The sequence below is a fragment of the Mchenga conophoros genome, linkage group LG17 (genome assembly GCF_057382185.1).
Source record: "Mchenga conophoros isolate Kocher_MC1m ecotype Shallow Benthic linkage group LG17, M_conophoros_male_GT1.1, whole genome shotgun sequence".
NCBI classification, from domain to species: Eukaryota; Metazoa; Chordata; class Actinopteri; order Cichliformes; family Cichlidae; genus Mchenga; species Mchenga conophoros.
In genome coordinates this window covers 38,526,685-38,535,598 of record NC_140542.1, presented here as the reverse complement: position 1 = coordinate 38,535,598, position 8,914 = coordinate 38,526,685, and the positions used below count along the sequence as shown (strand labels likewise).

Genomic DNA, 8,914 nt, shown 5'->3' with positions numbered 1-8,914 from the left:
ATGTCTCTGCTGTTAAATAGTACAGCTATTTTCTCAGCAATACAATTAGTACTTGCATGGTATGGTCTCAAACACAAAGAGTGAAATGATGCAATTAACCCCATAGTCTGGGTTAGTTGTAACATGTCCTGTAACACAATGACATAAGGGTACTGACAAAATCTTAATATTTAATCATTTTTATTCAACACCTTAATGCACGCACACACACACAGCTTCAGTGATCCCTTGCTCTCCTATGTAGCAGCATGGAATCACCACTCAGAGGAAGAAAATGTAGTTGTGCACCAGCATCTTCATTAGTACAGGTGTGGGGTTTTTAAAACATATTTATAGGACTTTGTTTCTGAGTGAAACAAAGTCCCAACGTGTGAGTATCAAAGTGCTGCTCTGAATATTTTCTGTTAAATATTTTGGCGGAGGTGTGGTAAATGGCTCCACTGCAGAGGAGCCATTTCAGTGACACCGGGCCTGGAGGGAGAGGTGTGTGTGTGTGTGTGTGTGTGTGTGTGTGTGTGTGTGTGTGTGTGTGTGTGTGTGTGTGTGTGTGTGTGTGTGGAGTCGGCCGGAAAGCTGCTCCGCAGTGGTGGTGAAAGATGGTGTGAGGACAAATCTCTGTTCACAAATCTCAAACATGAAAAGTGTTAAGTGTCGTGACTATGGTTACGATATAAAATCATAATTAATGATAAACAGAATGCCATCAACAGTCCGTTCACTCAAAAATACACAGAATATTTGAACATGCAAACAATTAAAAAAAAGGTTTAAGTAAGGCGTAAGTGCTTCTGTAATGCACGGCTGGGTTGTTGATGAACAGTGGCATGTGACTCGTGGTCTAGTTGACCACAAGTGCAGCGTCGTCACATTTCCTGATCCAACAGACTCAAGTGAATCAGTTCTCCATTTGTGTCCAGCATTATGAGAACTGTCCTCTCTCTTGTTAAAAAGAATATTTTCACAATGGTATATGTGTATTTATGCCCCTGAAGTCTTTTTTTCTGTATGTATGAATATCCAGGAACAAAAAAGAGGCACAATTACAGTAGTTCCCTTTCCCTCAACACAGAGTAAGATGAAGTTTAAGTTTTAAATCAATAAAAAAACATTAGCTGAAAACTAGATTTCGACACTAAAGCTGATTTCCGGAAGCTAATAACAACCCTCTTTAATTGTGACACAATATAAAATAATCGCCATCAAGGTGTTCTCAATAAATGCTGCCATACAGTGTGTTTGGGTCCCATAAATATGCATCACTTCTCCTTTAGTCCTCTCCAGTTTTTCTGAAACCTCTAAAAGGACCCTTACTGGATTCAGACGCCTTGGTCGGGAGTCAGACCCCCAACCTGAAGTTGCAAAGGCATGTAGTGTTGTGCTGCATGTGCTGCCAGACACTCATGGAGTGCAGGTAGTTTCTTTAGCCAGTAGGCATGAATCGTGTCAGGGTCTGGTGATGTCCTTCTTCCATATGCTGTTCGAGTATTGCTCCAACTCAAGGCTTGGAATGGATGCTGTTCTCATATTGTTCCGACACAAACCTTGTTAATCTAGATGATGTCTGAGCTGATATAGCTTCAGTTTTGTCTCTCTTGCTCATATCCCAGGAGTAGCATGTGGGACCTAGGCTGGAAAGTGTACTGGATACACATGCCCTGGCGCATTATCTTTGCCGTTCCCAGGACTACGCTCTTCTGGACAGAGATCTCTGATATCACTCCTGGGATCTGCTGGAGCCACTGGCTCAATTTGGGGGGTAGCTGCCCCGATGCTGCAGTTATCACACTAGTACTGTTGCCTTCACCATCCACATCTTCTCAAGCTCCCCCCTCAGCCCTTGATATTTCTCGGGCTTCTAGAGTTCCCTTTTGCTGATGTTGCTTTCACTGGGTATAGCTGGGTGAAAACTTTAGGGGGATTTAGATAAAGGGGAGAGAGTAATTGAAAACGTATTTATTTAGTTATTTATTTATAAGTAAATAAGGTGGAAAAACACTAAACACTCACTCAGAATATGATACATGCCATCCAAAGCCCCCAACACACATCTGCGTCATCCACACATCTATTCCAGTAGAAGAAGCAGGAAGGGCCCAGATGGGTTTCCCATAGCTAAGGGGTGAGAGTCCCAGAGGACCAGAGGTAGTCGACCCCGCTAGAGGCTGGCTGCCCTGGTCCGAGAACAGGGTCAAAGGGCCACAGGTGCCCAAGAACCACCCCGCAGAGCCCCTCCCATCAAGGAGGTCCTAGCCACCCCAAGCAACCAAGGGAGCGGGTCAGTGACCACACCAGAACATCCAGCTCCCCCCGAAACCAGCAGCAAACTGGGACGGTGCCCCAAAAACTGCCTGTAGCCCCTCATCCCGGGCAGGGTGTGTGAAACAGGTGTAGGGATTCCCCTTTATAAACTCAGAACCTTTGTTATCACTTGTGGCCACTAGAGGCCGCTGTCCTCCCTAAGAAGGAGCTCATACAGGACTAGCTGAAGTAGCATTTTATGAAAGCAGGCAGACATAATGTATCACACAAGAAAGTTTTTTTCTGTTTTTACAATGACGACCCAAACTAATAGTAAAACAGTGCTTTGGTTGTTGCAAATTAAGAGTTTTAACAAGCAGCAGTACACTGAGTCAACCCTCTGTGGGTCAATAACATCCACAGCAAAGTGAGGATAATTTCATTGCTTTCTTAATGTTCTGCTGTGGATCAAAGTGTCTGATGGACTGATGTTAGCTAACATGCGGCTGGTGTCACGGCTGGTCAGGCAGGACTTAAATGCGGGACTCAGAGCTGTGCATGTAAAGGGAGGTTTATTTACAACAACACCAAGTGAAATATATACACATATGTACATATTTAAGGGCCTTGAGGTGACTTTTGTTGTGATTTGGTGCTAAATAAATAAAATTGAATTGAATTACAGTGATGAAGGGACACGGGCTCCAGGAAATCTAGGGGAAGGTCCAGGGCAGGGGTCCACGTCCACAGTCCTCTTCACACTGTCTGTGACTCACTCGTACTCAATCCACTCCCACGCTGAAACTCACTGACACTCATCCAAGCAGGGTCCACATGAAACAGGCAGGGATCCTGAGGATCGTTAGGAAAAACCAGGAATCACTGGTTGGTGTGTTGCCGGGGTTGTGGGCGGGTGGGTGCATGGGGGCCCAGCCCTGGAGCAGGGTGCCGCCGGTGCGTCGAGCCACCTGGGGGGCTCTTCAACTGGTGGGGGAGATTGTCACATCTTGCAGGAGCTTTCCTCTCCTCAGGAGCTCCCTCTGCAGGAGGGGGAGATACAGGAGAGGTGGAGGAAGATCTCAGCCTGGGTGTTTATTGTCTTATGTAGTCTGGAAGATGAGTGGATGGTGGGGTGGGTGCAGTTTTCTCTGTGGTGGGGTTGGGTGGACTGTCCCGGGCTCTGTGGGGCCGGGCGGCGCTGCTGCACTGGGCCCGGTCTGGATGGGCCTGGGCCCCCTTTCCCTGGCGGGTCGCGGAGTATGGGGGTGCCTACTGGGGTCAGCGGGGGAGCTGGCCCCAGGGAGAGGTCACTTGCCCCTCCCTTCCTTCCCTCCCCATCTCCAGCTGCCTCCCTCTTCCCGCTCCACCACAACCACCCACACATGCAGGGCCTTGGAGTAGGGGTATGTCACCAGGGTGCAGAGGAGGCTACCCCCCCCTCTGTCCCCTTCTGGCTGCCTCTGCCTCAATTTTATCCCACAACTTAGACATTCACATTACTCACACTCTCATTACACATACATATAGGATCTTGGGGGTGGGCACAATACACGGAGTCCAAAGTACCATCAGGGTGTACACCCCACCCCTGGCATCGTTGCCCACCTCTCAATTTTAAATACACGTAGACATTGAGGGCTAGCAGGAGGGACCATGCGCTTACCTGCTGCTCTCTGGCAGGTAGCTCCAAGCCCTCCTGGGTTTTAAATGCACCTTAGAACACACATGCATCAACACTACAATGAGCGGGTGGAGGGAGGTTTGGAGTCTTCTCTCACCCCCGTTCTCTGCGACCTGCTGGAGCAGGGGGGCTAGGAGGAGGAGTTGGCCGTCCGACTGCGGTCTGGAGTGTGGAGCCTTCCTGCTGCTGCGGAGTCGGGGCGGTCTGCCTCCCCCCACCGCAGGGAAAAGGGAAACACCACCTGGGTCTGGGTGCAGTTCCCCCCTCCAGGGGCAAGGGTACCTAGACCCGGTTTGTAGAGTACGCTTGGGGAGTGTGATCGTGTGTACAACGTCTCTTTATGTCTGTCTCCACGTTGGTTGAGTGTGGAGTGAGTGCATATGAGAGCATGAGGGTGGGAATGGATGTTTGTATCTGTGTGTGCCTGTATGTCTGTGTCTATATGTCAGGTTGGGTATCAGACGCCACCTCTCTGGGGACACCTCAGGCCCTCCAAGGTTTGGAGGCCTATCTCCCCCTACCACCACTTCCCCTGCCAGTGGCGGACCCCCTCAGACATCGGTGCGTTGGTGGTTCTTTGTGTCCGGGGATGGGCGTCCAGGTACACACCGGCTCACTCCTTGGCGGCCGCTTATCGGGGCCTGGAGCCTGGGGCTCGCTCGGGCCACTTCGGAGGTGGGGTGCCCCCGGCCTCTCGGCCTGGGGCTCGGTCACTCAGGCGCAGCTGGCTGCCGGCGGAGCTCACGGGCGCGTCACTGCAACTCCCCCTGGCTTCTGCTCCACGGCTGCTGAGTGAGCCCTCATCTGGGACTCTCCTCAGCTCTTTCTGGGACAGTGGTGCAGCTGCCCCTCTGTTGGTCTTCCTTGGTCTCTTGTGTTCTGGGGGCCTCTGGATGTCTGGAGTTTTGATCTCCTCCATACCTGCTTCATGCCCTGGAGGACGGGGCTGTGGCCCCCCCACACCCTCTAGCAGATTATTACATGAAGGAACCTTTTAAAAAAACAAAAAACAAGCGCGTCCATGCTCACAGGTGTACACACGGGTGATCACACCCACAAACTACACCCTTTTTGGCTCCTACCTCAAAGCACACTGTGTTCTGTTGATCTTATGTGCTGCACAATAATGTTTAATATTTAGTATTTACTGTCATATTCCCATATATCATTGTGATGTTGTTTATTCTATTACTCTTGTTCTCTTCTGCTTGCTTTCTTTTTTCTTTCTCAGCAGGTGATCCAGGTGATTGATATATGCATTTTTTTTTCTCTGCCCGTTCTGTTGGTTTTTGTTTTTTGCCCTTCTCCCCCGTCCCTCTTCTCAGCTGTTTCTCTTTCCCTCTTTCTTTCTCCCCTTCTTTCCCCCAGTCAAGTCTGTCCCGTATTCAGTAATTGAAAATAAAATAAACAATAAAAGGTGAATCAAATGGACCATTACGGCAAGGCTGGGATGGTCAGTTTGGTAAAGTAAATCCGTCGGGCATCTTTCTTTGCCTTTAGACAACAATTCTGATGGCAAAAGAGCCAAACGGGACAGGCCAAAAAAAAAAAAAAAAAAAAAAGGAAAAACCAGGAATCACGATGAGACTCGGAGATTCACAAAGAGAGCTGGAACTACACTAACGAAGGTAAGCACAACAACCCAGCAATGAACAACAGTCCGCCGTGGCTTTAAGTAGTGGCAGAGCAATCATGCAGCAGGTGAGTGATGATGAGCAGTCGTGGAGATTGAGGCAGGGACCAGGAGGAGGAATGAAGAGGGAGAGAAAACATCCAAAACAAATGGAGCTCTAGAGAGGACCGGAGGATCAGGACACCTGGTGTGGTCTTCTGCTGCTGTAGCCCATTTACTTTGTGTTGTGCACTTAGAGCTGCTCTTCTGCACACCTTGATGGTAACAAATGGTTCCTGTTGCCTCACTATTGGCTCAAAGCAGTCTGACCATTCTCCACTGACCTTTGGCATCAGGAAGGTATTTTCCCCCAGGAAAATACAGCTCACTGGATATCTCAACTTCTTTATACCATTTTCTGTAAACCACAGAGATCATTGTTCTGGAAAATCCAAGCAGAATCAGCCTGTCTGGCATCAACAGCCACGACACATTCTATCATCTTTCTTCACCATCGTGATGCTCAGTTTGACCTGAACAGGCACACATAATAAACTGGCTGCTGGATGTATGCAGCGTGACTCTACTGGACTATACAGTTTTGGTGCCATGTTCTCAGACTGTATATATTTTCTTTGTCTGCTTTCTGCTGCATATAGTTTCACGAGTATCATTTTGCTTTTCTCAGTTTAATGATTTATATTGTCTAAAGTTTTAAATAACTCCACATTTTTGTCTAAGGAGCTTGGAAAGAAAAGCATCTGGACTGTTTTAAGTTGCTTGAAACTGGCTGAACCTTCACAGACAAACTCCCCACTTTGTTTTTGTGTCTGAACACGTTTTAGTCCACTGTACATTTCTGTGGTGCTCTTTTTAAAGTCAGCCAGGGTTTAATAAAAGTGAAAAAGTGTCTGTGTTTACATGCCTAAATGCCGCCAAAACACTGGAAAAAAATCTAACATAGACGGTTTGGAAGAATATCGTTTAACGTTTTGAGATCTTTGAAATCTTTAGGGGGTTTGGCGAAATGAGAGAGGAACTGGAAAATAGTGGAATTTCCCTTTAGAATCTCGAAGCCTGTGTTATTGCTCCCCGCCACCAGAGGCCGCTGTCCCCCTCGTTGTGCTCATGCAGCGGCACGCAGCATCAGCCCGGTCAGAGGCAGCAGAGTGTCGGGAACTCCAGCAGCTCCTCTCTATATATTTCCACTGAGGCTCTGTTTTTGGGATTCATTCATCCCCGTCAGAGCTGCTGCTCGGTCCGCCCGGACAGGATCTCCTCTTCCATCCACCCGTCCATCCACCTATCCGTGTTCACCTCCCCCTCTGCCCAGAGGTGCGCAGCGTCCGCATCTGCACCTCAGAAGGTCAGACACATTATTTTCGATCATCGGACCTGTCAACTTTTTTCTTTCTTGTTTTCCTCTCTTTCCCCCCATTTCTGTCCTCTTGATTTCATCACCGGAGGAATTACTACTGAATTCAGCGGTCACCGGTGAGTCGCCCTGCCGGTGTTTTCTCGTGAGGCGAAATCCCCGCAATATAGAGGCGTGGAAGCGATCAGACTTGTGGTCAGGCCAAGAGGTCTGATATATTAGCAGCTGAGGGAATCCTTTTAAGGAAGCTCGTGTTTCCTGAGGTGAGGTTGAGTCTCATGGGGGGAAAGTCTATCCTAAGTGTTGCTGGGATTGCTTTAAATTAACCTTAACCATAGCTTAATGTAATTTAGTCTGTGGTCTTAGTGACGTGTTGCAAGTTGGAAAAGTCTTGCAAGTCAGTTATTTAGGAAATTAAAATGGAGCAATGAAAGAGAAAGCCAGAATCCAGTTTTGTAATACAACCAAAAGAGTTCAGTCTTTATGAATATGCAGTTTCGTGTTACTCTCCCTTCTCCTTCTCCATTCGCATTCATGGGCAGCCCCGAGTACTGCAGAACAGGCCAAATCTTTATGGGAATTAGGGTCCTGTCGCCCAGCACTGGTGCCTGCCAAACTGGGCAGAAGAAGAGGGGCAAGGAAATGCTGAGTGGCTTTGATATACTGCTTATGCACTGAATTTCAATCAATTCAATCTGGACTGAAGGCCAGATAAGAATAATAATTAATTAATAAATAGTAATAATAATAATGAAAAATAAAATGCATGTACTCATTATATTTAAAACAGAGATAAATGTTGCTATATTGTGTTTATAATAGCTTAAATAACTGTATAATAGTCCTTTTTGTAAACAGAGCTGTGAAGCACTACAGTCTCTGCCTTCTGATGAAGCACTGTAACTGGTGCACTTACTAAAAAACACAAGTACAACCGACATACTCTCAGTTTTTGCTACTTAATATCCCTTGAACTGAACTTCCAAGTAGATTATGATTACACGTGTTAACCTATAAGAAAAAAATCACCGCAACTAGTTACAATGCACTTTAATGTTAACACTAATTCATAGATAATAGCAACATATCATTAACATAGAAATTAGCATGATGTCCAGAATGGGGCCATTCTGCATGGTATCGAGTTCAATGTTAAAGTTGCTCCTAAGGAAATCTCAGAGTACACACTGACTTATTTGTTAACAGGTCAAATGAGGCCAAACTTATTTACTTTAACTTGAATGAAATTTATTAGAAGAGTTGTGAAGAGTTCTGCTTTTATACTGAGCCACTCCTTCTTCTATTTATGTATCAGGATGATGATCATGTGACAGATACCCGTCACCCCTGGTTGGTGTTCCAGTGTCACCATATGGTAGAAATTTTTGGAATTTTTTTGTATAATATTAAAGCCTGGTCTGGATCGTTACTGAAAATCTAGCGTCTTTTTTCGGCTTTTACTTAACTAAAAATATAATTTAAACGTTTTCTTAGAGTCAGGGCATTGCAGAAGTATTTTCCCCACTAATTTCCCTCCAGAGGCTGCGCACCATTTCACTGTATATTCTGATGACAGGCCTGCGGTTTGCCGTCTTTCTATAGCCTGTGGTGCAGCAGGTCTCCTCCCTTGGTTTGGAGCACTGAGGTCTGTAATCTCAGTCAACCACAGCACCACCACCCAGATTCATTTCTCAGGGTAAAAATTACAAAAAGGCCAGCTGGGCACACAGTGGAAAAAAATATATACACGTGCCCAGTTTGACAGTCTGGATGAAGTCCCTGCAGAGCAGAGGTCCACGTGTCGAAATAAGCACACTGCTGCATCCTGGACAGAGGGCATCGAGTCCATCAATCATCACTCTTTGTATTTCTCTGTTAAAGTTTTTGCCTCTCCTGAAAGTAAACAAGAACAGCTTCACAGAAACACTGACAGCACTGGCTATGTAGCCAATTATGGAAAAGTTTATTAAGACACAGTCTGATGAGGATCACAGGATTTGCTTTCTAA

The 8,914-nt window shown here is 46.6% G+C and overlaps 1 protein-coding gene across 3 annotated transcripts in view; it reads left to right on the top strand.

The window, feature by feature from the left end:
• The first annotated feature begins 6,684 nt into the window (after nt 1-6,684).
• rerg (RAS-like, estrogen-regulated, growth inhibitor) overlaps nt 6,685-8,914 on the top strand; it is a 53,033-nt gene continuing 50,803 nt past the window's right edge. Inside the window, exon 1 of one of the 3 annotated variants that reach the window (XM_085251830.1) lies at nt 6,685-6,897. The gene's annotated coding sequence lies outside the window, so the exon portion shown is untranslated. Of the gene's footprint in view, nt 7,026-7,062; nt 7,170-8,914 lie in introns of those variants that run through there. The other 2 variants (XM_085251831.1, XM_085251832.1) reach the window with 2 other exon arrangements.